The sequence below is a fragment of the Sebastes fasciatus genome, chromosome 24 (assembly GCF_043250625.1).
Source record: "Sebastes fasciatus isolate fSebFas1 chromosome 24, fSebFas1.pri, whole genome shotgun sequence".
In the NCBI taxonomy this organism is placed as follows: Eukaryota; Metazoa; Chordata; class Actinopteri; order Perciformes; family Sebastidae; genus Sebastes; species Sebastes fasciatus.
In genome coordinates this window covers 8523322-8548773 of record NC_133818.1, presented here as the reverse complement: position 1 = coordinate 8548773, position 25452 = coordinate 8523322, and the positions used below count along the sequence as shown (strand labels likewise).

The following is a 25452-nucleotide window of genomic DNA, read 5'->3' as shown; positions in this document are numbered from 1 at the left end:
AAAATGTCACAAAATAGAAGAAAATGCTCATCGCAATTTGCTAAAGCCCCAGATGACATCTTTATGTCTTGTTTTGTCTGACCAAGAGTCCAAAACCCAAAGAGATTCAGTTTACTACCACAAAAGACAAAGAAAAGAAGCAAATCCTCACAATATATATGCTGGAACAAGGGAATGTTCTGGATTTTTTCTCCAAAATTGCCAATTACCGTAATTAACTGTCTGTAAATTCACTATTTCTAGTCAAACTGTATTTAATGCCAGATGTGGAGCATGTAGAGCAGAGGTAGGGTGAGATGAGTGACATTTGAGTGTCCATTGGTGGTGGTGTGGGGGGAGTTAAAGTGGTGTTGAGGAGATTTACTGAGGAGCCTGAGGGAAGAAGCTGGCCTGTAGTCAGCAGATGCCTGTGTATCTCCTGCCAGAAGAGCGACAAGGTGAACTGACTTAGGCTGGACTAGGTGACATCCGTAACTGTTCTATGGGCACCTCATCTCACCAGTGTGGGGCGACGATACAATAATGATCAGTGGAAGTTCGATGGAATCTGGAGCTCAAAATACTTGTATTTAGCAGTATTTTGTGGACAGTGCAGAGACGGTTAGACTTGTCAGGTCATTAAACGGACGTTATCAGTTGTTATGAGCCTCATAGATGTGGGTCAGTAGGGCCCTGCTACACCCACTAGTAGGTTTTATCATTGATTCACATGGGCGATCACTTTCACTTTTCAAACGTGGTTATTTTTAGCCAAATTACAATCTTTTTCCCTAAACTTAACTAAGATGTTTTGTTGCCTAAACCTAAAAACGTTTTGTTTGTGTTCAAAACGCAACATTTCATTCAGGTTTACAATGTGTTGCTTTAAAGTTTTGCTTTCACTTCTACAACGTAGTAGGTGTAGCAGGCCCCTACTGTCCCACATCTATGAGAACGACTGATAACGCACATTTAATGAGCTGATAACAGACAAATTGGGTGGTTGGTGAGGAAGTCCAGAATCCAGTTAAGGTAGTACTTGAGCTTGTCAAGCAACATTCAGATCAATCCAGTTGGGGATCTTTGACATGGGGGTGAACGCCACAGGTGGGTAATTATTGGGGCATGGTACTGCAGACTTGACTTGATTGGTATTTCGAGGCAGATGCGGCGCTCCTGAAAGAGCGATGTGTCGAATGTGTTGGTTAAGACATCAGCTAAACGTTAGGCTCATGTTCTTAGCACACGGCGGGCTTCACATTCACCCTCCTCGGCGGGGCCTTTCTCACGTCTGCTGTATACACGAGAGCCAGGTCCTCTGAGGAAAGGGCTTTAATGGCTGGCTCTGTTGAGGAGATCAAAGCAGGCATAAAAAGGTGTTGAACTCATCTGGCAGCCGCACACGTATTGATGCGGGCATTCTGGCTTTTGTAATACATGATTGCTCGCTGCGTGTCTATACGGTTGTTATTTGCATTGAAGTGCCTTTCAGGGTTCCACTTAATTCTGTCGCTTTGTGTCCATGGTGGGGGACTTTCAGTGTAGCGTCTGTTATGTTATACAATCCCACCAACTAAACTGAAAGCAGCTTTTTTTTTGGCACTGGATACGGCCCGATGACTTTATTGTCGTTGTCAGCATGACCATGATGAAACTGTCGATGCATATTCCCCTTCGTTGGTCTACTTGGTTGCTATGTATCGGTCCCTACGCTCAAGCGGGAGAGCTGCTACAGATCAATCAGTTCGTCATTTAACAACTGATTATACTGATGACTTGACTGTCTTAATCAGCTGGGAGTTGGATTGCAGAAAACAAAGGGGTAGTGGTCTGATTGTTCATGATGGATTTTTATTATTTTCAGTACACAGATTTGAGGGGCTCCTATCTACATAGTCCATATAAATAAAAGTTGTACAGAACTATTATGTCATACAGCCGGTGAAGACATTTGCTTGAGGAGCCTTTTTCCATTAGTTTCAATGGGTTTTAATGCAATCAGATGTGGATATGGCAGAAATGTTCATTAAACCGCCTGTGGAGACAGTGCAGAGGGTTTAAAATTCCACTCGCGGGCACAAATGGGTTAAGAAGATGGCCACCTGTTTGAAGAATTGAGCTACTTAAGGGCTTATCAAGGTCAAACCCTCAATTTGTTATCGGTAATCATGAAAAGGGTGTCAATGTATTATTGTCGCTATCGTCTTACTTCTTGGCACATGGTTATTAGCCAGTGAGAAGTGAAAGATTCAGTGCAGCTGTCTAACTGTCAGAGATATGATCAGGAACACAATAGAGCGGGAAAAAAAAAAAGCAAGAAGAGTTATCCCCCTTCAACAAATGAACGGATACTAGATGTCCAAAAAAAAAATATGAAATCTCAGAAAAAAATAGTCCTCCCTTAAAATCTCACAATGAAAGCTTATCCTGTCAAGCATCTCATAGTGTGCCATTCTTTAAAGAAAGGCTCATCCAAAAGGTGCTGTCACCTGCCCCTCATTCTTTGATTGTTTTTTTCCTCAAGCATCCACTTTCTCTCCTCCCTGACAGTGTTCCCTCCTCAGCGGATTCATCCAAAATTCAATTACTTTCGAGGAGGGTTCGGAAAGAGAAATGGGGCACTCTCTCAGCACTCCTGGGGCTCGGAGTTGGCCCCGAGGAACGCATCTCCCTCTCACATTCGCACACAAACAATTTCGGCGATCGACGACTGCGGCTTTACTGCAGCTCGCCAGGTGGATATTGAGATGATGATTTATACAGATCTCTCATTTCGAGTCTCTCTTGCTCCGTCGCACATTTTCTCGGGCTGTTCACACTGAAGGCCCTCATGCTCAATTTTGAACCGACGCACATATCTGATATTTCTGGATGGCTGTTCATATCTTTGTAGGACGTTACCCATATCAGATACCAACAGGAACTGACAGCAAGAGGCAATAACAGATATCCGTATTTGGGCCTACACTTCTCCCGCTGGTTTGGTAAGCATTTCACTACTGTGCCCTGGAATTTGGATTGTATTGAGGTGTACAACTTTGACATTTTGCTTCTTCTTTGCTTGTTGTTCCAGTGTTGAGTCTAGTCATCATGCATGCAAACACTGGCTGAAGCAAGAAATCCCAAGAAAATAATAAATAACTTCATAATTGTGACACCCGTGACAGCAATGGGTGTCACAATTATGGAATTATTTATTATTTTCTTTGCAAAAATGACTAGTGCTGTCAATAATAGAGTGTCAGATATTACTAGATCTTTTTTAAATGTATTTCATCTTTAATTTTTTTATGAGAGATGGCAGAAGTTTTCTTTTAAGGCCCCAGAATCCCTATAGGAACCACGGTTGGAAATAAAAAATGTTGTCCCCCTGCCACTGTGGCTGATGGACTACAAAATCTACCAGCCACTCAACAGATTACCATTTGGGCTGGTGAGTGAGGCAAATCTAGCAGTCACTTGCATACCCTGCTAGCTACGCCTCTATTTCTGACCTGAACCCTTACATATAAGGAGCATTATGGGTCACATGCCATGTCACGTGAACCGATGCTTTGGTATCAAGTCGATGCCAAAACTCTGAAAACCTGACAGTGCACGTTTTTCTACAGTATAGTAGGTACCTGAGCCATCGTCAGGGCTCAAGACTAATGACATTTTGTCATTCCAGGGACGGTAAAAAATGTGTTTGGGACACAGTAAACTCGCTATTGAGTCTTTCAGGGGACGCACCCTATTTTGTCCCTGATAATGCTGCATTGTGAGCAACAAATCTGTGTTGAAATCAATAGGACGAGAGCTAGTTAGTCTTGTAGGTAGCTCTAGTAGCTCTGGTCCTGCTGATTTCAACACAGGAGATGATGCCCTCAGGCTCTATTCAGTAAAAATGATTATTGGGTGCGGGTAACTTCTAACATTATCATGATGTGTTCAAATGCAATCTTGTAAAATGGAGTATTTGGCGAGAAACTTGAATAAATCCAGTTGTTTGAAGGAGATGTTTTCAAAGCAATATAAAATAGATAATAGAGAGGGAGTTATGACCTGTTTAACTTCCTAACAAAACAGCATGCAAACTGTAATAAAGGAGTGGATGTTGAAATACATGGGATTTATTGTTCTACTTTTGTTTTTTACTGTGGTATGTCACTAGTTGTGGTGTTGACTACTAAATTTCTGGTACCGTGTCATCCCATCCAGATTGAAAGTGAAAACAAAAAATAATTAGAACTGCGACACTTCAGTTGCAGTATGAACTTCCACCCTCTCTGCCTCTGTCATTACCCCCCAACACTCAACTGCCTCTCCCCGTGTCACCCCTCTGCCCCTTTCCTCCTACCTCCAGTCGGGAAATTGATATGTACTCTGCTTGGTGAGTTATTAACATTTCTATTTGTGAGGAACACTTTCCGAGCCCTTACACCCTTGGCTGACGCACACACACACCCACACGAGTCTGTGCTCTCCTTGCTGAATTATTCCATTTTGGATTATCTAATAACCCTGCAACCACAAGCCTCCATGTTCTTGACGTGCACGCATGAGAGAGGGAGAGAGAAGAGGTCGCATATCGAACGCAATCGACAATCTCTGGATATGTTCAACACCGCAAATGCCTCAGAATAAATGTTTCTTCTGCGCTGGTGTAAAAATATGCACTCAGTCCACTTCCTCCCCGGCAACAGTGAGAATAAAAACAGCACAAAGCATCAAGAGCACAATCAACAGATGAATAAGGAACAATGAAAGGCTCACACCGTGTGTAGCAATGTTATGCAATAGGGTATTTTTGTCAGTGGCTGATTTGTCTCTGTGTGCTGAGGATAAAACATCTACATCTACAAATGTGGATACTTGAGATGCCGCACAGTAACATATTTAAACCACAGGCTCTTATCTTTCACAATAAAAGCCCTAGACATATAATATTCTATCCGCAGACGAGTATTTCGCATTTTCGTGTCGTTTATTCGTCACGTCGCCGGTGTGTAAAGGCTTAAAGTAGGTCAGAACGGACAAACAAAACACTGTCTCTAGATAGGGACATTTGCGTTTTCGCTTCGGCCACTGTAGCTGTCCTACGCTTGGCACACGGGAGACGTTTCAAGTGGTTGCAATCTGCAACCTAACCACTAGATGCCTGCTTGCTAGCTAAGCCACATCATGTACAGTACATGGAAATAACAAATCTTGTGCCTCTGGGTTTCACTTGCTGTGCACAATTACCTCACATTTACTAACTCTTAACTCTATAGATATAATATGGGACTGTTGAACTCAACAAATGACCAAATAAACAACAACTGAGCTATTAGTTTCTCATTTGACAGCGAGTAAGCTATGTAGAAGTGACAGAAACTGCACTCTGTAGGTGAAATATGGAGGATACAGTACATAATGTGCAATTTATATTTCATATTTGTTGGTTGGGAGCTGTTAGCCGCCGATCAACTTGGAAAAATCCACTTTAAATGAATTCTATGGACACACACGAATGCGCACACACACATACAAACTGTCTTTGCAGTCACGTCCAATTCTTAGTCCCGTTACCTGAGCTGCCTGCTAACTAGATTCTTTATCCCGCCTGGCTGTCAGGGAAATAAGGATGACATTAAATGAACGGAGCTCTCTCTTTGGATATTCCAGGCCAGGGCTAAGAGGACCGAGGGAGAGCCGGCTGGAATCACTGAGAGGAAGAGGTGAAAGGGGAAGAGAGGATGAATGAGCGCTAGAAAAGGGGAGGAAGAGTAGAGGATGAGGAGAAGGCAACCATGTGAGGCAGTATCAGGAGATGGTGCCAAGCAGCAGAGCATTGAAACCATAGAAATAGAATAGGAGTAGTTTGCCGCGGTCATTTGACTAGTTCAAAAGAAAATGGCAATTGTTGTTGCGAATCCCGGGTGAGTTTGCGACTTGCCGCAAGTCCGTTTATACGTAAGTTTACATGGAAGTAGCCTGCTACGTTCAGAAAATGATGAAACACAACAAGGCTGTAAAGGCGGACGAGTCGGCGTGATGACGTTTAGTAGTCTCATTTAGCCTCTTGTTAGCAACCGCCTTTTTTAAGACACATAAAGGCTTCAAAATTCACGAGCGGGTCATTATTGATGTATTTTATGTTGTAGAACAAAACGTTAAAATCTCTTCAGCTTGTGTTAACCACAGACTTTACTTCAGGCATCTAACTAAAAACCCCATTCAAAAAACCCATTGACTTCCAAACGAGGGAACCAGAAGTGCTAAAATGCTAATGCTAATGCAGCATTGATTTGAATGGTTCTACTCATATTCTGTTTCTATGATTGAAACAAACAGAGAAGCAAATAACTGAGGATTATTCTGGTCTAAGTCTTGTGCAAACTATCCATATTTTGACATCACAGTGCTTAACATCTGAATGTTACTGAGTCGACTCTCCCTATAACTGTCCATAATAAAATGTGATTTAAAAGATTAAACCAATTTGTTGCGTCTTCAGCGAATTTTCCAGTGTTGATTTTTCAAAACACAGACTATTATTGGAGTTGTTTAAGTGTTGTTTGTTCACTCGCAGCTTTCAATGGGCACTAAAGCTGCTCTAATGCACACAGTTTTGAATTAACTCTGATGTATATGGATTTATAGCGCAGTGATGATTCACATGCTGCTAAATTAATACTGACGACGCTGCTCTGTCGCTGCATCGCAGATCATTTAGCATTCTTTGAAAGGATGCTATCAGCCTCAAAACACTTTTTTTTCTTGTAAACATGTTACGGGCAATCAATTCCCACATATATAAGAGATTTTGTCACATATTTCTAAGCTCCCTTTATACTGTCAGAACAGCCACTGTACATTACGTTGAGGTAAAAAGAAAGTCTCTGGCTCATCCAACAACTTGTACTTTATTCTTGCAGCAGCTACGTGAGAAGATCTGTGCCGACTGACTCGGAGCACTTTCTCAACTTTTGTAACGGAATCCAGCGAGCCGGTTAAACTCAAGCACATCTTTTCCCCGCTGCGGGCTTGATCTGTTCTGCAGGTGTCAATCAAGCTCTCAAGCACGGTCAGAGTTCAAGGTCTGAAACGGGATTCAGTTGGAGAGGAAGCGTGCTACAGTAGCTGCTGAATGACACTCGCGCTGCAGGGTTTCTGAAGTCTAACATTAGCTACATCTAACTATAGCAGCAGGAGGCGGATTTCAGAGAAACATCCCCGATGCTGAATGAAATGATGCACAGGTTGAGACTTAGAGATATTCACGGGCTGAAGCGTTCCTCTCTTTATCTCCCTCGCACACAACCTCTAGCGCACATTTTTTACTCAGCGCCTAAATTTAAATCTGTGACACTGAGACTGATCTGCTGCTGAACCGACGGGTCTCTAGCCAACTCTACAGTATGCTAATGCTATTCATTGGAGAGCATCAAAGTCGGGAGTTCTTCAAGGAGCTTTGACTTTAAGAAAGTACAAGAACACTGCATATTTTTTACAGTATTACAGGAGGGAAAAGATTCCACTGGATATGTCTTTTCTTTTTTTTTTTGGTTGGCCTTTAAAGGAAACAGGATGGTTGAGGACCTCTAGTACTACAGAGCAGCTTTTGATAGATTACACAGAAACATAACAACAGACCAATAACATGTCGAACACAAATGTTCTCAAAGGAACAGTGTGTAGCATTTATGGGGGGATCTATTAGACATAGAAATGGGATATAATATTAATAAGTATGTTTTCTTTAGTGTTTTCATTACCTAAAAGCTGTTACACACCGACAGCGTTTTTTTTTTTTTGTGCGATTAATTCACACGTCAATATATTTTTGCCGTTTTTGTCATGTTCACACAGAACGCGAATAATATGCGGCGAAAAAGCGACGTAATTTTTTCCGGAACGAGGTTGATTTTCTGAGCTTTCGCACCATGAATAAAGGCATCAACCAATCACGTTGTTTTTTTGTTACCTGAAGGCTGTTACATACGGGTGCCATTATTTTCTTCCGATTAATTTGCACATCAAAATATTTTTTCGAACTGTTGTTTTTGTCATGAGTACTTTTGAAAAAGTAACATCATTTTTTTTTTAATCACATTGTGCAGAACGGCTTGAGTTGCGCCTAAATTTATAAAAGAACAACACGGAGGCTCCATAGTCGGAACCAAGACGGCAAACTTTTACTCCTTTCAGCCTTGACAAAGGCGGCACTGACCAGATCAAATCCTCCCGTTCTTACCTTTCACAATAAAAGCCCTAGACATATAACATTCGCAGGCGAGTACTTCACATTTTTGTGTCATTTATTCGTCACGCCTCCGGTGTATTAAGGCCATTATAGTGACACACTGGCTCTAGAGAGAGCCTTTCGCTTTTTCACGTCAGCCTCCTACACACTTGGCACACGGGAGAAGTTTGAGCTGGTTGCAATCTGCAGCCTCACTACTGCCCCTCCTACATGCTGCACCTTTAAATTATAAAAAAGGTAGATAGCAAAGGCCTTAAAAAAAAATGAGAAATGATGCCCTGGCAGTTTTTGTTTGCCAAATCACTTGAGCTGAATATGCTGTCTTGTCTAAGCAGCCAAAAACCATGTCCTGATTTAAAGGGGAATGAAAGAGGATTGTCAGATTATTAACACAAGTTAATGAACGTCTACCCCTACAGCAACTATAATCATTAAGGCTACTAAACATTCATCTTGCTGATTTATTTTTTTTTTAATCAAATCAACTGCTGGGAAGAATCAAGTTGAGCCAAAGAAATCAGAGCAAACGCACGATCCAGCCAACAGCAACAGAACAAAATAAAAGCCTTTGAAGCAATAATCAAAGTCTTTCTTGCAGCAGACAATGTGCTTGAAATTGTACCGTCAATTTATCTGACTTTTGCTTGTTGAGGTTGAAAGTACTTTGGCTTTCATCATTGATGAATGCACAATGGTAAGAGTAATGATGGATGTGCCACATTCGGATTTCGAGTTCTTTGATTGAAACAGACAACGCGTCGTGTTGCAGCAAACAAAAAGCATATATCTCCTCATAGGACAGAAATCATAACTGTTTAAATGTATATTCAAGGGTTCATAACTACATTGCCGATGTATACACAAACAAATAAACCTGTCAATGTGAAAGCTATTCGTCTTCCATCTGAAAATGTCCCTCACATGTCGGAACCAAACAGCCCTGCGAGCAAAAATAAACCTAAGTGCTAAGGTGAGCAGACATGCTGTAGTTACCACTGAGAGCTTAACGGCACAATGCAAATAAGCTTTCACACAGTAACGGACGACCCGCATCTCCGCGCTAGGCAGCCGAGATTCAATATCGGAGGACAAGGAGTGCAGCGTCCCCAGGCCCTTCTTGTAAAGTGGCCCATAAATCAAGAACCCTGTTGAGAGCCGGTCTCCGTGGGTCTGGTCCGGCAGCGGGGGAAACGGGTTGTGGCACCACCAGTAACAACCCCCCCGCCCTCGGTAGTGATGCAAAGGCAGCGTGAAATTATTACCATCATTAGCCAAACTGGGGACTGGATTATTACTGGAATTGCTATGTTTGAATATATATACAGATGATGCTGCGGCTCAGAGTGTTCAGCCATGCGAGTAACTGAACTGGGTCAAACTGTATATTTATTGATGCTGGTTTTAAATTTCAAAGCTCACATAATACAGTGGGGAAGGCTAGAAAAGGGGGACGATCAAAGAAAAGGAGTCAGTTTAATAAAGAATTGGTACAGACTATTACTGTATTTAGGCTGAGTACAGACTGACGAGCCCTGCATGGAAACACATTGCCTCCTCATTCATTTCAATGAGATCCCCCCCCCAAAAAACGAAGTTTTAGCAAAATACCTGGCTCTACTTTGGCAGCAATGCACTGGATCATCATCTGGCAAAACACTGCATGGGCCAATCAAATTAGTAAATGGGGTGACTTGTTTTCCAATGATTGATTAGAACATAGTAATTGAATAGTAGTAGAACGGACATTCCCATTCAAATCAACGTAGTGAGACAGAGCGGTGTCCCATTTTTATGTGTACCATTGCCATTGCGACCGTTTTAGCAGGCTAACTTCTGTATAAACTAAAAAACTGTAGCGGACTCACTGAGGTAAGGTTGTGCGAGAACGACAAATTCGAGTAGTGGTGTAATAAGTCACGTTATGAAGCATAGAACCAGAGTAAATGAGTCAAATTTAACAACTTATTTTATTGATCAACACAGGCCATTTCGGTAGAATTATGTTTTACTTTGTACGACACTTTGTAGGCGGATGTTTTTGTGGCGTCCGGTAGTCGCTTTCAGTCCAAAATGGCGGAAGCGTAGCTTTGCTGCTGGGCGCCAATGGACGAACAATTGACTTTCACTTCTTGGCAAAATACATTCTTCGGCCTGACTGCCCACCGCTTGACAAGCTACCTAGCTAACTAGCCAACCATCCATCTCTGGAGCTGGGATCGCTTTCTACTCGGGCGAGCTGCCACAACACTTAACACTGGCATGTGTTGAAAACAGTCCAATGTCCATTCTACTTCTATTCTATTTCTATGGATTAAACACTAAATAGTTTATAGTGAGGGGTACGATTTTGGATGGTTATGAATCATCATTTTGTGCTGTTTAAGAACTGCATAGTGAGATTTCAGCAAAAGTGGCGTATATGCTATCATATCATTTGGCCAAACATTCAAATACAACGATGCAAAGTAAATCTAGTGCCCTACGTAACAAATTGGGAGTCATTTTGGACACATCTTGTGCCTGAATCGTTCTGATGATCACCAGATCCATCTTGTACTGGAGGCAGGTGAAAATATATGTATAGATTAGCTGTAAATACTATGTTGCCCCAGGTCTCATGTGCAGTGGCTAATGGCAGATGACAAATGAAGAGCTGCTAATGAAGCGCTTCTTGATTTCACTCGCTATTAATCCCTTGACGTAGCTGTTCTATTTAAGGTTCCGCCTGGCTCAGAGGGGACCCGAGTATGCACTCAAAACACTGTATGCAAATCACGGATATGCAGACGCTGTGTATAATAGCAGTTTCTTTTAGTGAATACTTAATGCTGAGACCACACCATCTTAAATGGGCTTGTAAGAGGCTCCGCTGATCCCTGCATATCTCACAACCAGCCACTTAGAACACAGGTCAAAATGTGAATACGATTGGTGGTTGCGATAGTGTTTTGATAACATTAGAGAGATGCGTCTTCTGCTATGCAGTTAGCTTGCAAATGTATTGGTTTGCACGGTCTCCTTTTACCCCCGCCTTGCCAATTTGCACGATTTTTTATCTCCACACCAACCGCCAACGTATGGAATGTCACAACAAAGCCTTCATGAATGAGTAAGCACAGATCGGATGAAGAGAGGAGGGGAAATGGGAGGAAAAATTGCTCATTTTGCTTCCCGTGGCATGCAATTTCCATCCTCTTTCCACATCTCTCTAAAAGCTATCTAAAACACATCAACCTCATCTTTCTAGGCCTGGATGGGCCTCTGAGGATCACCTCCAGACATGGCACGGTGACAGTGGCTCTGGAAAGAAAGGATGGGAATGATAATTCCGCCCTCTTTGCTTATAGCCTCTCGTTCGAGTGCTGATTAAAAAGGAGGTGGAAAAAAAACGTTTTAAACGTCGCTTTGCCCCTAGCAAAGGAAAATAGTGTCTATTGAGGTAATTGATCATGCCTTAGATGGCTGTTTCATCAGAGGAAGTGCAACACGAGTATTTCATCACCTCTTTCTTCATTTTAGCTGCGTTACAATTGACCGGCACAACATTTATGCTCCGGGGCGCGCTACACTGTGGCTGACCCAGAGTCCTTTTATTTCCTGCTGTAACAAATGGGAAAATAAAGCGCTTTTAAATTGCATTTGACTCTGGTCAACTTTATGCTTTCATCCCCCCCGAAGACACACATACATACACAGAATATTTTTTTTTTTCAAAGAGACAGTTGGAAATGGCGCTATTACCATGCTTTTATTACGGTATTAAGCGTCGCTCTGTTTGGACAGGAATGCCATTACATGCGGAATGTAAATAAAGATAGCATTTCGGCGGCATCCATACATGAAGGAATTCAGATCAAGGTCTCAAAAACAAGTGGCCCGTGAAAATGATTTGCAGGGAAGACCATTCTTTTTGATACCTCTCCGCTGGATAACGGCGGGGGAGGGCACACGGAGAGCTTGAAGGGCCACAAAGTGAACGGGGGGGCCAATTTTGAAGGCCATTTATTTTTTTCCCATTCGGCCCAGTCTCCCATCAGCAAGCGATCTTGGTTGCTATGTTTTCTGAAAGGGACACATGGGGTTGAGTTTCCTATTTTCGGCAGAGAACAGATCAGAGGACGGGGACTTGATCTGGCCCGACAGAACCTGCACTGTGGTTACAGGATAGTAAATAATAGCATCTTTAAAGGACCGCTGTGTATTAGGAAGGGTGAAAGCTTGCTGAGGTCCACTAGACAGGTGTTTACAAATTTTGCGGAATTCAGTTTTATAAAAAAAGGAGATCAGAGTATATATTAATGGTATAAATTAGGGATCATATCACCCACCCCTTGTATAATTAATGAAAATGATCCCCAAAGATACAATATTATCCCGATACTTTAGTCACGATATGATCTTATTGTGATATTAAACATTTTGCAATATGCTGAGTATTACGATAAGATATATTGCCATTAATCACCTTTCTTCATGACAACTTAATATGACATGGTTGGTAGCAATCAATTCCTTAGGTTTTCTAGTTTCATATGATCAGTATCTTTACTCTACCTTTAAAGGGGTCCTATCATGATTTTGGGCTTTTCCCTTTCCTATAGTGTGTTATATAGTTTTTTATGCATGTAAAAGGTCTGCAAAGTTACAAAGCCCAAAGTCCACGCCAAAGGGAGTTACTCTCCCCCACGGAAACACTGCTCCTGAACTACCGAAAACGCCTCGATTGAAGACGCTTCGATTTTCAGTATGCACCTGAAAATGAACATAATGGGTCCTCTTTAAGACTACAATCGCTGAAAGACAGAACAGTGGACAGGCCCGCCGGCGGATAGTTAAGAGGTTAATAGTTTATATAAGGAGAGATTGATACGCAAAATATCGCAGTATATACTGTATCGACTCTTTCCACCACCCCTTCTACAAATCTGAGAAGTCTGAGCTGGAAAAAAAACAACTATTTGCTGCAAACTGTGATGTGGGTCTCAAGTAGACTTCTTTTTAAAGGGTTCACAAGACAAAAAGGCCACAAGCTTTAAAGAAAGGCCCCCAACTATAATCTGGCATCTTACTGTAGGTTAGTTATAACAATGAATGGAAAGTTGTACTGAAAATACTAAAGCCTGATAACGAATAGATAGATTGACATGTTGGTATTCATCCTCTGTGGTCATGATTCTACTTTTACGTGCGAGGCAACATACCCAGACATATTGTAATCTAACTGATCTACCATACTTGTCAATTCATGACATGATGGCCGCAACAAAAATAAATAGCTTTGAATCCGATCGATGCCCAATGATTGCGATGGAAAATGGAACGAGGCGTGGGGAAAGAGGAATCTCATCTTCACGGGAATTGGATTTTCAAAAGATTTAACTGAGAGCACGTCTGTTATGCATGTAGTCCATGGCTTCTTATGCTCCGATTTCACAACAGTCAATAAGTCTGCACAGCGGTGGCGAGCAAGAATGGAAGAACCATATCTGCATCATACAGTACATACATAAACACACAAGCTGGATCACCTCTCGGTATTTCCATTTCCCCTTGAGTCGTATTAATGTAATTTAATAGCCATGATTGAGGTGGCCCCTTCTCGACTTCCACTCCCAACATTCTTCCTCACAAATCCTCATCAATTGCTCCAATCACTCCTCACACAGAGCCAATATTGCACAGCGAGACAACCCTTATTCCCCACTATATTAATGAACTCGTTCATTTGAAAGCCTCTGACTGCCCGCCCCTTGATTGCAAAGCCAAGGCCAATAGGCATCGGTGACAGCTCCCTGAAAATTAAAAGTATCAATCAAGACAGGAAGGGGAAAAAAGCTGGTGATGTCTTCAGATCCTTCTGTCTGCCAGAGAGAGCGTTGCAAGCTGAACGGTAGGTCAAGTGCTGTTTGCAAATGCTCGTCAAGGTGTGTTTTAGTGGATTTTAGTTCAGGACGCGTGGGGTTTGTCTCATGAAACAGGAACAGAAGATTAAATGTCAGTTATTATGGGTAGAACAAACAACAAAGTTTACCGTTTTCTGACTGTCAATTGAATTGTATGAGACATCATGATGTTGTTAACACCAACAAATAAGTAACTCATTGTACTGAGTTATAAGCTGTGGGTGTTAACGGTGCTCATTTCCAGATTCATACTTTTTGGGGGTTTCTACTAGAACATTTTACATGCTTTCCCTCTATGAAAAAAACTAAAATTGACTAATCAACTAAAGAAATCTTAGTCGACTAAGAATAAAAAAAGGGATGTCATGAGAACCGATACTTTGGTACCAAGTCAATGCCAAAAATCTGAAAACGTGATGTACTCGTTTTGTACTGGCCGGGCTTGAGGCTGATGGCGTCCCGGGGACGAGAGAAAATTTCCCTGATAATGCTTCATTATGAACAACAAATCCGTGTTGAAATCGGCAGGAGGAGAGCTAGTTCCGTTAACGTCAGCTGTTAGCAGCCGGAGGGCAGCACCGTCCTGCTTGGCTAAATGACAGAGCTAACGGTTAATGTACATTTTGATGCGGTCAAGCTCTATTCAGTAAAAAATAGTACTGGGTGAAGGTAGGTTATAACCATAGAAATAGAAAGCGGATATTCACATTCAAATCAACGTAGCAGGATGGTCAGAGTGGCAGCCATTTTTGTGCACCATTGCCATAGAGACCGTTGTAGCGGGCTGACTTCCACATGAACTAAACCTACTTGCGGCAAGTCGCGGACTCACTGAGGTGAGGTTTTGCAGTAGCAACTAAAATGAGCAGTGGAGTAGTAACGTTACGAGGCACAGGGGAAATGTAAATGAGTAAAATTGAACAAGTTAATGCTTCATCGAAACACTCTTGCCACAAGCTGAGGAAAGCCCGTTGCTAACGCCGAATGAGTGACAACTTTATGTATGGTGGAATTAGCAAGACAGCTAGCCAGGTAGCTAGCGGACAGCTGGCTGGTTAGCTCTTTGGCTGGTTCCGCCAGGCTTTGGTGCTTCATTGATTACGGAAAATGAGCCAAAAAGCGTGCTGGCGGCCAGTGGCAGCACCGGGTCTAAAGGGTCCCTCCGACTGGGGACAACCTACCTAGCTAACTAGCCAGCTCGGCAAGCTGCAACCATAACAACTAACAACAGTTCACATTTTCTTTTGTGCTAGTCAAACTACCACAGCAAACAGTCCAATGATTCTAATGAGCCTGCATCTGACATTATAAGGGGAGACAAATCTGAATGGCTTGTTGAATCACATGTTTTCTGATCCAGGCAGCCCACAAAAAGTGACTGGGTTGTCTTATTTCACAGTTTGTGGGTTGGTAGGGCACTCCAAATATGTCCTCTTTAAGTGTTGGAATTGGGTTTATTAAGAAAGTGAAGCATCCAAATGTGCTGTCAGAGTTAAAATGCTTTTTAACACTGATGAAGTATTTAAAATTGGACTTGAAATTAACCTGCTGGTGAAACAAGGACTTTATTGGGGCATTAACATGCCCTTTAAAACTACACTTCATTCATCAGGGAGCACGGGAGGAATTCAGTGCCGCTGGGTAAACTTGACCAGCATAAAAAAAGTGCCAATGCCGGATGACATAATCTCTGTCTAAATCAATTTCTGTGTGAGAGCACTCGACTCAGCTCGATATGTAGCTGCAGGGGCTTCCGTTAAGTGGCCACCGCCACTTACATATAAATTCATGTGCTGCCGGTTGCTCCTGTGGCAAAAGCTTAACCGTGGATGTTGGGAGATGAATAAAGATGTTATTAAAATAACATCATAAAGCGAGGAGGTATCACCCCCAAAGCGGAACGTGTTCGAGAAGGAATTGGAATGGAAAGATTTAGAGCGGATGATGCAAGGAGATTGTGGAGCGATGGAAAATGGGGAGCAAAATGGTACTGTTGACAAAATTAGACATTGATGAGGTGCACTGCCTGCAGGCTTTTGGCCTTAGAGGAGGTTATGGTTTCTAACAGATTTACAAAAAGACAAAGCAGTCGCTTGATAAAATGGTGCAACTTCCAAGGCTATGATACCTATACTTGCTCACAAAGGCAACTGTGTTTTCATTACACGTTAATGAAACACAAAACTCTCCAATTGCATTTCTAAATATTTCTATTGAGAAACATACTGTTTCATATACAAAATAGGCTTTACAGTGTGCTTAGTTTACATTACTGTGCAGCCCTGTCTCCAAAAGATTACGTTCCCATACAACAAAACTGCATTGTGAATTATGAAGGAAACGTATTTTGTCGCAGATTACGTTTGTTTTTGAATCACAAATACATTTGTAGGGATAGTCCGCGGAAGTCTATGTAGGGAGGAGGTCAGGATGGTGGATAGGTCAAAAAAACGCAGGACTGTCACCCAGGAGACTGTTTTGTTGCCTAAACATAACCAAGTAGTTTTGTTACCTAAACATAACCAAGTTTTTTTGTTGCCTAAACATAACTAAGTAGTTTTGTTGCCTAAACATAATCAAGTAGTCTTGTTGCCTAAGCTAATCAAGTAGTTTTGTTACCTAAACATTACGTAGTTTTGTTGCCTAAACATAACCAAGTAGTTTTGTTACCTAAACATAACCAAGTAGTTTTGTGGCCTAAACATAACTAAGTAGTTTTGTTACCTAAACATAACTAAGTCGTTTTGTGGCCTAAACATAACTAAGTAGTTTTGTTACCTAAACATAACTAAGTCGTTTTGTGGCCTAAACATAACTAAGTAGTTTTGTTACCTAAACATAATTAAGTAGTTTTGTGGCCTAAACATAACCAAGTTTTATCGGTAGTGGAAGGTTTTTACCAGCATCTACTCTAACTTTACAGCTGCATCACTTCCTCATCCCCAAAATATGTTGAACTGGCAAAACCTCCAGTCTGGTCCGATCCAGAGTGGAGCTCCAGCATCCATCTGGACAAATCATCATAGGCCATCATCCATCCAGGGAAAGCAAGGGGAGGGGGGGAAAGCAAGGGAGATGGGAGAAGGAACACTAGGAGGAGAGAGAGCTGACTTGCCAAGCAATCACTCAGCAGAAAATTATTTGAAATAACTAAAGCTGGGTTTCTTTCTCAGCCTCCATCTCTCCTCTCCTCTTACACACGCACGCGCTTAGTGAGTGCGCGCACATGTGCACACATACACCCACATACACACACATTGCTGACGCACTGGAGCAAAAATGGTGTTACACAATTAAAAAATACTGCGTAAAATTAAAAACTGGGTATCGACTGACACACTGGAATGGATGTGTTTTGGATTATTGGGTTTTTACTAAAGAATATAGAAGACTTCAGTGCTGCAGCTGAGAGGACACTTCCACAGAGGAGGCTCTAAAGCAACTAAAGCACAAAAAGAGCGACTGGGATTCGTGCGTAACTGTGCGTAAAAACACTCCAAATGCGCATTTAAGTGCCGCATATTAGGAGATCCTGAGTGATGCAAATATGTGTCCTCAGCGTCATGCAAAATGTGCACAAACTGGTTTTCTGCACCAACTTTGAGATTGGAAAAAAAAACTGAGAAACTGAACTTACCCACAAAGCAGTTTCCAAAACGATAGCTGTCAGTTCCGATGGACCATCACGGTGTGTGTCACAATCCGTTCTGGTTCTAACAGAGTAGGAAAAAAAAAAAAAATCCCAGTTTGTGAAATAAGTCTCCCAAAAAAGAAAAAACGCAGCGTTTTATTCCCAAAATTTACATATTGCCAAATCAGAGCACAGGAGGAAGGAAAAAAAAAAAAAACACCTGCAGCCTGGTCACTTTGAAACAGCAGGAGAAAAGGAGGAAATGAAGGAAATCATGACAGTGATTAGAGGGAATGGTCGGAGGGATCAATATCAGAGGAGGCAATTAGTCTGATTATCCTGTTAAATCAGTCTCTCACAGACCAGCCAGGTGAGCAGGACTACACCAGCGAGAATTTCCAAAGTGATGTGCGGAAAAAAGACTCATCTGATGCTGTCTCTCTCTCTCTCTTTACCTCTCTCTCTCTCTGCATCAAGTCAGCAGAAACACAACACAAGCAAAAAGAGGATGTGCCTTCAAAATAAAAGCATCATCACATCATAAGGCTATTTACAGACACCCTATATTGTAACAGCACCACTACATTGGTGCATTTTCTCCAAAATCTGCTCATATCTTTCATAGACTGAACCACTGGCGTGTTCTTCTTTATAAGGTTATTCTTGGTCTGCTTCCATCTTACCTACGGACCTACATACTTCAAAAAAGTACGGGAAGTTACCGTATTCTCTCCCAGGACTTAATCCTCCTAACTGTCCCCAAAGTCCGTACTGAACTGGGAAAAAGGGCGTTCAAGTATGCTGCTCTGTCTTCTTTGAATCAGCTACAAAATGACCTGAAACTTGGAGAGCTGGTCTCAATAAATGTCTTTAAAGTGCTTCTAAAAGATTCGGAAAACAGGCACATCTGGGCTGTAGATGTTTTGAATGTTGATGAATGTTTTGTAATACTTTATGATTCTGTAATTTGCTCTTTGTCTTCATTATGTTTGTTTTATGTCTGCAACCGTGTAACTGTGGTGCTGTTTCCTATCTTGGCCAGGACACTCTTGGAAAAGAGATTTTTAATCTCAATGAGTTTTTTTTACTCCTGGTTAAATAAAGGTTAAATAAAAATAAATATTCCATTATGTGTTTCTTCTTTGGCTGCTCTCACTACATGTGTGTTTTCCTGCGCGGCTCTTATTTTGAAGGACACATCACAGGTGTGCATTCCTGATTCCGTCTAGCTTGACCTAATGTGAATGTGGTCAGACCTGCGTTCCTCTGGAGTCTTCTGTCCTCTACATGGCGCACTGGCATGAGGAAAAAGCATCCTCATTTGGTGCCTGTTTTGAGGTATAAATTGGCAATGTGAGAGCTACTTTTATGCTCCTATAAAGGGAAGATAGAGGGCTGAATAGAGCGCATAAACAGGCAATGCAGTGCAGCACAAGTTTGAGAGTACAGGCACTGCCTCCCAATGGAAACAACAGAAAGGGACTGTAAAAAATACTCTTAAATTTAACTCAGAAAGTTGCTTTTATTTTCCTTCCCTTGCATTGTTTGGTCTGTTTTTTCAATTCAAATTTCAATTTATTTTATTGTTTTGTTGTTTGTTTACGCGCTGTTATCTGTCGGCGAAAGATAAAAAAAATGATAAAAATTTGTGTCAAGGTGTTTAAAAAGCAGAAAGGAAAGTAAATGTAGCAACCATACATACTGACAGAAAATATACACACACACACACATATATATATATAGACTGGGAAAAAAAGTTCGGAAACTTGTGTTTGGTCGATTATTTCTCTGTTGTTACAATGCTAATTGTCATTGTATTTTACATCGTTGGAAAGCCTGTTTATTTACCTTTTTTGACAGAGCATTTTGGCAAATTTTTCTTGGGCGCTACCCACATAATCAGCTGTGCTGCTCATCCCACAAATGCATGATCCTTACAAGTTTGACATCATTGTGAAGGTAAATAAACAGGCTTTCCAAACATTGTTTTTATATATATATACATATATATATATGTATATATATATATGTGTAAACAATGTGATCATGAGACAACAAAAGAGTATTTCTCCACACCCTCAGAATTACAGTGTAAAGAACTCAACAATTTCTCGTTTTAAAGATCCAGTGGTTATATAAATCCACTGTGTGCTTTATGGGAATTTAGAGGAACTAGTATACGACACATTATTGTGGAATAATATGAAAGTACTAAAACAAGGCAGGCCATCCAAACCCCATTTAATTATGTGCAAGAGCTATGCTTGACCTTGCACAAACCAGACCTTTATTTTCAGCAGAAAATGTTCTAAATGTCCATTAGCACAAAATTGGATATTTATTCCTTTGTATACTTGCTCATAGAGGCGATTATGTTTTCATTACACTTTGATGAAACACAAAACTCTCCAATTGTATTTCTAAATATTACTATTGAGAAACATACTGTTTTATATACAAAATAGGCTTTACAGTGGGCTGAGTTTACATTACTGTGCAGCCCTGTCTCCAAAAAATTACATTCCCATACGACAACACTGCATTGTGAATTACGAGGGAAACTTATTTTGTTGCGGATTACGTTTGTTTTTGAAGTATCACAAATACATTGTAGGGATAGTCTGCGGAGGTCCATGAAGAGAGGAGGTGGGGATGGTGGATGGGTCAAACACACACAGGACTTTCACCCAGGGGACTATTTACATAATCAAGTAGTTTTGTTGCCTAAACATAACTAAGTAGTTTTGTTACCTAAACATAACTATGTAGTTTTGTTGAATTTTTGTTTAATTTCAATTTACGTTAACCACGTGTTTAAAGCTGTTTAAAAGTGCGGCCATAATCCGGGAGAAAATACGTTTCCCTGACAGGGTAGTACAGTGCAGTATATCCACACTTGATACCAGTATTCATCCCATTGTATCAACATCTATCACCATCCTTTTCCTGTTCAATATTAACTACACACTAAGATGAATGTGACAAGCCCACTGAGAAGCCTGAAAGGATTTCAATCTACACTGTTCAGGTATTACCAGTATTTATGAGTAGCCAAGGACTCCTCGTCCAACAGGCAAGAGACAAAACCCTGAATCACTAAAAGATGATGAATGGACAGTTACGGCTGCCTTCCTTCCTGAGCTGGAAAGGTGTGATACGGATTAAGGACTGGTAGGTAAGCGGGCCTCCCTGTCGGCGAGCCAGGCCGTTAAAAAAAAAGGGCCTTGTTTGATTTCCCTCTCACTGGGCTACCCCTGTCAAGACTTTGGCCTCTGGCACAGCGTTCCTGTGAGGCGAATGTCGATGAGGGGAGGGCTTTGAGGAGGAGAAAGAACCGCCCCGCCTCGGACTGAAAATGTGCACTTGTGAGCTTTCTTTGTCATATACAGACCCTGACGTGAATAGAGGCTCTTTAATGAGCGAAGAAGTGGACAAGCACGGCATTGATTCCCCCCTTCTATCTGAGGTTGTCGTCCGCAAATGGCCTCGACTCAATCTAGTGAGGGGTGATTGTTCTGCTGGTTTGAGGACGTGTGCGACCGCCTGGAAGAGCAGTGGTGTTGCAGACGTAATGTTATATAACATCCAAAATTCATGACATATTTTTTATACATCTTAAGTGCTGTAATGTAAAATCCTGTAACTCCTGTATATGGGTTAATGGTTTTATGAATCACTCTCAAAACCCAATTTATAAACTCAAAAACACATCATCACTGAGCTAAAAAAAAAAAAGGCTGTTTTCTAACCCTCTCAAAAGCCGACAATTTAGAAATGTATTTCCACTTGACAACAACGGCGTGAAGCTTTATACTGTTCCAATTAAAAGTGACACATCTACTGATGTACTGTGTGGAAAACACGTCATGTGTTCTAACAAAATTATTAACCGCACGAAGGTGAAACTCAGTTTGTGAATCATAAACTGAACTTTGAAAGATTCACTTGAATCATTAATTTGAAGTTTAGTCTTGCGAGTGTGGAGCATTTTGGAATGAAACGCTTAATAAAGTTGTGGTGAAATCAGCATCGCCGGCTTTTACTTTGAGTAAAATCTTTGGGGAAAACAGAACAACAGGATCCGCAACAACAAAAACCCACTCAATATGTAGATAGAAGCGGTTCTAAGCTAACGGAAACACAACAATTCTTATTATCAGGTGATAACACGCTAAAGCAAACATACTTATTAATATTATCCTCCATTTCTGCCAATAGAGCTCCCTAAATGTCACACACTGTTCCATTAAAAGGACACATTTCAGCAGGTACTTGAATAAATGTGCTGGTTGATGGTGTTCTCCCTGAAGTGATGGAAAGATGGTGAGACGAGGAGAAATGTTCTTATTTAATGACTCAAATGACTCATTAAACCACACACTAAGCTTCTAGGTCCTCTTTGAAATACAGGAGAAAAGTAGTACTGGTGCAACCCCACTCAGCATACACCAAAGTGACTATAAACAATGCTGAAATACTGATAATTAGCAAGGAAATATGATAAGATAAACCACGGATAAAGGCACATTTATGCTGTTCAATCACCTCTATATAGGAGCAAACTAGTGCCCTCAAAAATGAACTGAGAACGGTATACACAAAGAATTTGGACACTCAATAACACACAATTCGATGATGGAAAGTAAAAAAGGTAGCAAACGGAGCAATTCTGGACCACGGTTATAATAGTTTTGAATTTTCTATTTAATTTTAGTTTAGTTTTAGTTGGTCTTCAGAGTGCGTTTGCTGGTTTTAGTTCATTTTCAGTTTTTCAGAAAGGTTTAGTTTTTATATATTTAGTTTTAAAGTGGTTTTAGTTTTTTGTTAGGGTCAGATATAATGTGTCTCAGAAGTATGTAGCTACATGCACAGTACATGCAAAATACATGGAGGACTGTGTAGGAATAGTCATAATGTTTAATGTTTAATCTTCGCTCTACTTTAGTGGAGCAACTGCAGCATAGTGCCATGTCCTGGAATATTATGTCCGTTCTGTTTGAGTGGTTCAATGTCATGAAAGTTGATGGAAATACACGGCGTCTCCTTTTTTCGGTAGTGATATAAAAAACTAAAAACTGAAATGAATTTACATTAATTTTATTAGGGTTTTTTTACCAGGCAATATAGTTTCAGTTTAGTTTTGTTAAAGAATTTACTTTTTATTTATTTGTTTCAATTTACTAAAAATATTTTTTACTGCTTATTTTCGTTTTCGTTTCAGTTTCGGTGTACTATAATAACCCTGTCCTGGACACAGTTTAAGATTGCACAAGACATCTAATCATTGCGACTGCAGATGGTGTTTAGCAAACTTTTAATCTAAAAGTTTCTTGCATCTTTGCTAATTGGTACAATTACATTTCTGGTAGACTTATAATTTGGGCCCAGCTAGATTTAATTTAAGAAAAACAAACAACCCACCACTTTTCCCTGCTTTTACAGGACAAATGTGTGGCAATACATGTGCAAAGTTACTGGAAAAAAAAATAAAGTTTGCAAATATTTTGTTAAAGCAACCCCAGTATTGATGAAGAATGATGCTTTTTTAAATATTAGCATCCCAACCAGACATTACAGTACTCATACTAGATCATATGTGGCATTTTCAAGGATTATTTCAAATGTAATAATATTCTTTTTGGTTAAATGATAAAAAAAAAAGGATGAAGAACCCGCCGCAGCGAATTAAAAGGCACAACCATATGTCGCCTTCCCCGCTTCCTCAGCTGCATATTTCAACCTCATTTGGACTGGGAGTGATAATCAGACATCACTTTGTGAGATGGACTGTTTTCAGAGAAGGCTACACATTTAATTGGGGTAATGAGGTCACTGGAGGAAGCCTCCAAGCCCTTCTCCAATTACTGCACAGAGTACCAACCGGACTGAGCAGAAAACATCTCAACATGTCAGTTATCATATTGCAGCGCTACCACTCAGATTTAACAAAGCGTGACCCTTCCTATTCAACCAATAATGCACGTTTTAATTTGTTCCTACAGTATCCTTGAAGAAGGGCAGCAGGAACAAAGAAAGACATCCTTCCCATCTGCACCTTTTTAAAGTGGATGGGTTGAACTTGCACACGCTGCATTGTCAGATTCCTCTAATAAAAGAGTTGTAGGAAAACATTTTCAAGTGAATAATTTCCGACAATAAGAGGAGGATATAACCTCTCTTGCAGAGATATGTGCGTGTGTTTTTAGGGGTGATGTCATCACGCAGTTGATGCATTATTCAAGGCTCATCTCCAATTCAGTTCAGCTCCCCGGAGGAGATTTAATGGGATACAAACTTGACATAAGTTTGAATGTGATAACACAAAAGTCCACAGAGCTCCTGCAGAGGAACGTGTTTTGGACATCCGTGGGGAGCCGTAGCACCACTTTTCATCTCTGTAATGTTTAAAGAAATGATTCTTGCCCTTTCTCCAGTAGAGAAAATATGTTGCAGTGCCCTTTAGGGTGCCCTTCTAGTGGAGAAAACATGATGCAGTGCCCTTAAGGGTGCCCTTCTAGTGAAGAAAACATGATGCAGTGCCCTCCAGGGTGGCCTTCTAGTAGAGAAAATGTGATGAAGTGCCCTCTAGGGTGCCCTGCTAGTGGAGAAAACTTGATAAAGTGCCCTTTAAGTTGGCCTTAAAATTGAGAAAATGTGATGCAGTGCCCTTTAGGGTGCCCTTTTAGTAGAGACAATGTGATGCAGTGCCCTTTAGAGTGCCCTTCCAGTGAAAAAAACATGATGCAGTGCCTTCTAGGGTGCCCTTCTAGTAGAGAAAACATGATGAAGTGCTCTTTAGGGTGCCCTTCCAGTGAAAAAAACATGATGCAGTGCCCTCTAGGGTGCCCTTCTAGTGGAGAAAACTTGATAAAGTGCCCTTTAAGTTGGCCTTAAAATTGAGAAGATGATGCAGTGCCATAAAGGCTGCCCTACATGCTAGAAAATGTTCTGCACCCCATGTAGGTGGTGCCCTTTTTTTATTTATTTCCCCCCCTGCCCCTCAGACAGCCTGAGTCCACCATTCATGTAAAATTATATTTTTCCAAGACCACAGAGCAAATCTGAGTATGCGGTACTCTTCAGCCGACAGAGAGTTCTTGGATGTGACAGCAGTGTAGTTTACTTGCAGTCTGTTGCACACGGATCAGTTTGAAGTACTATCGAGGCACCAAGTGGCGAGCATATTCTGTCTCGATGTCATGTCTCTTTCAGCATGCTAGGCAAAGCAACACATCGGGCGTTTTGAAGCCACAATGAACCCCACTGCGCCCAAACAAAGACGAGACCAGACAATTTGCGCGTGATGGACATTGGTTTCTGTGACAGCAGAAATCTCTCTGTCATGTCAGCTGTGGGAGTCTATTTATTCCGTACTGCATGGTACATTTGACTGGGGAGCGAGGCATTCACATAAACATGTTTTCGTTTTGTTCGGGCCCTTTTGTGGAGCTTGCTTTCTATCAGAAAGAAAACGCTGGTTTAGGTTTGCCTCTGTTGCAGTGCGCTGGGCCGTGTTAGCAAACATTTCAAAAATAGTGATAAAGACACATTCAGTGGTCTACAACAAATCCCACCTGGATCTGTTTTTCCTCTCGAACAGCTTTCTCTCAAGCCTTATGTAAGTAACAAAAAGCCACTGAACTGACTACCTACTTTCCTAAAATAAATAGTTGCATGCCCTGGCAGAGGTACGTCTGGTTGCAGGTATT

The 25452-nt window shown here is 41.2% G+C and overlaps 1 protein-coding gene across 2 annotated transcripts in view; it reads right to left on the bottom strand.

Moving 5' to 3' along the window:
* Positions 1–18197, bottom strand: part of LOC141763039 (interleukin-1 receptor accessory protein-like 1) — a 258379-nt gene extending 240182 nt beyond the window's left edge. The window contains exon 1 of one of the 2 annotated variants that reach the window (XM_074627288.1): positions 17750–18197. The gene's annotated coding sequence lies outside the window, so the exon portion shown is untranslated. The remainder of the gene's footprint in view (positions 1–17749) is intronic. The other variant, XM_074627287.1, reaches the window with a different exon arrangement.
* Between the last annotated feature and the right edge of the window lie 7255 nt (positions 18198–25452).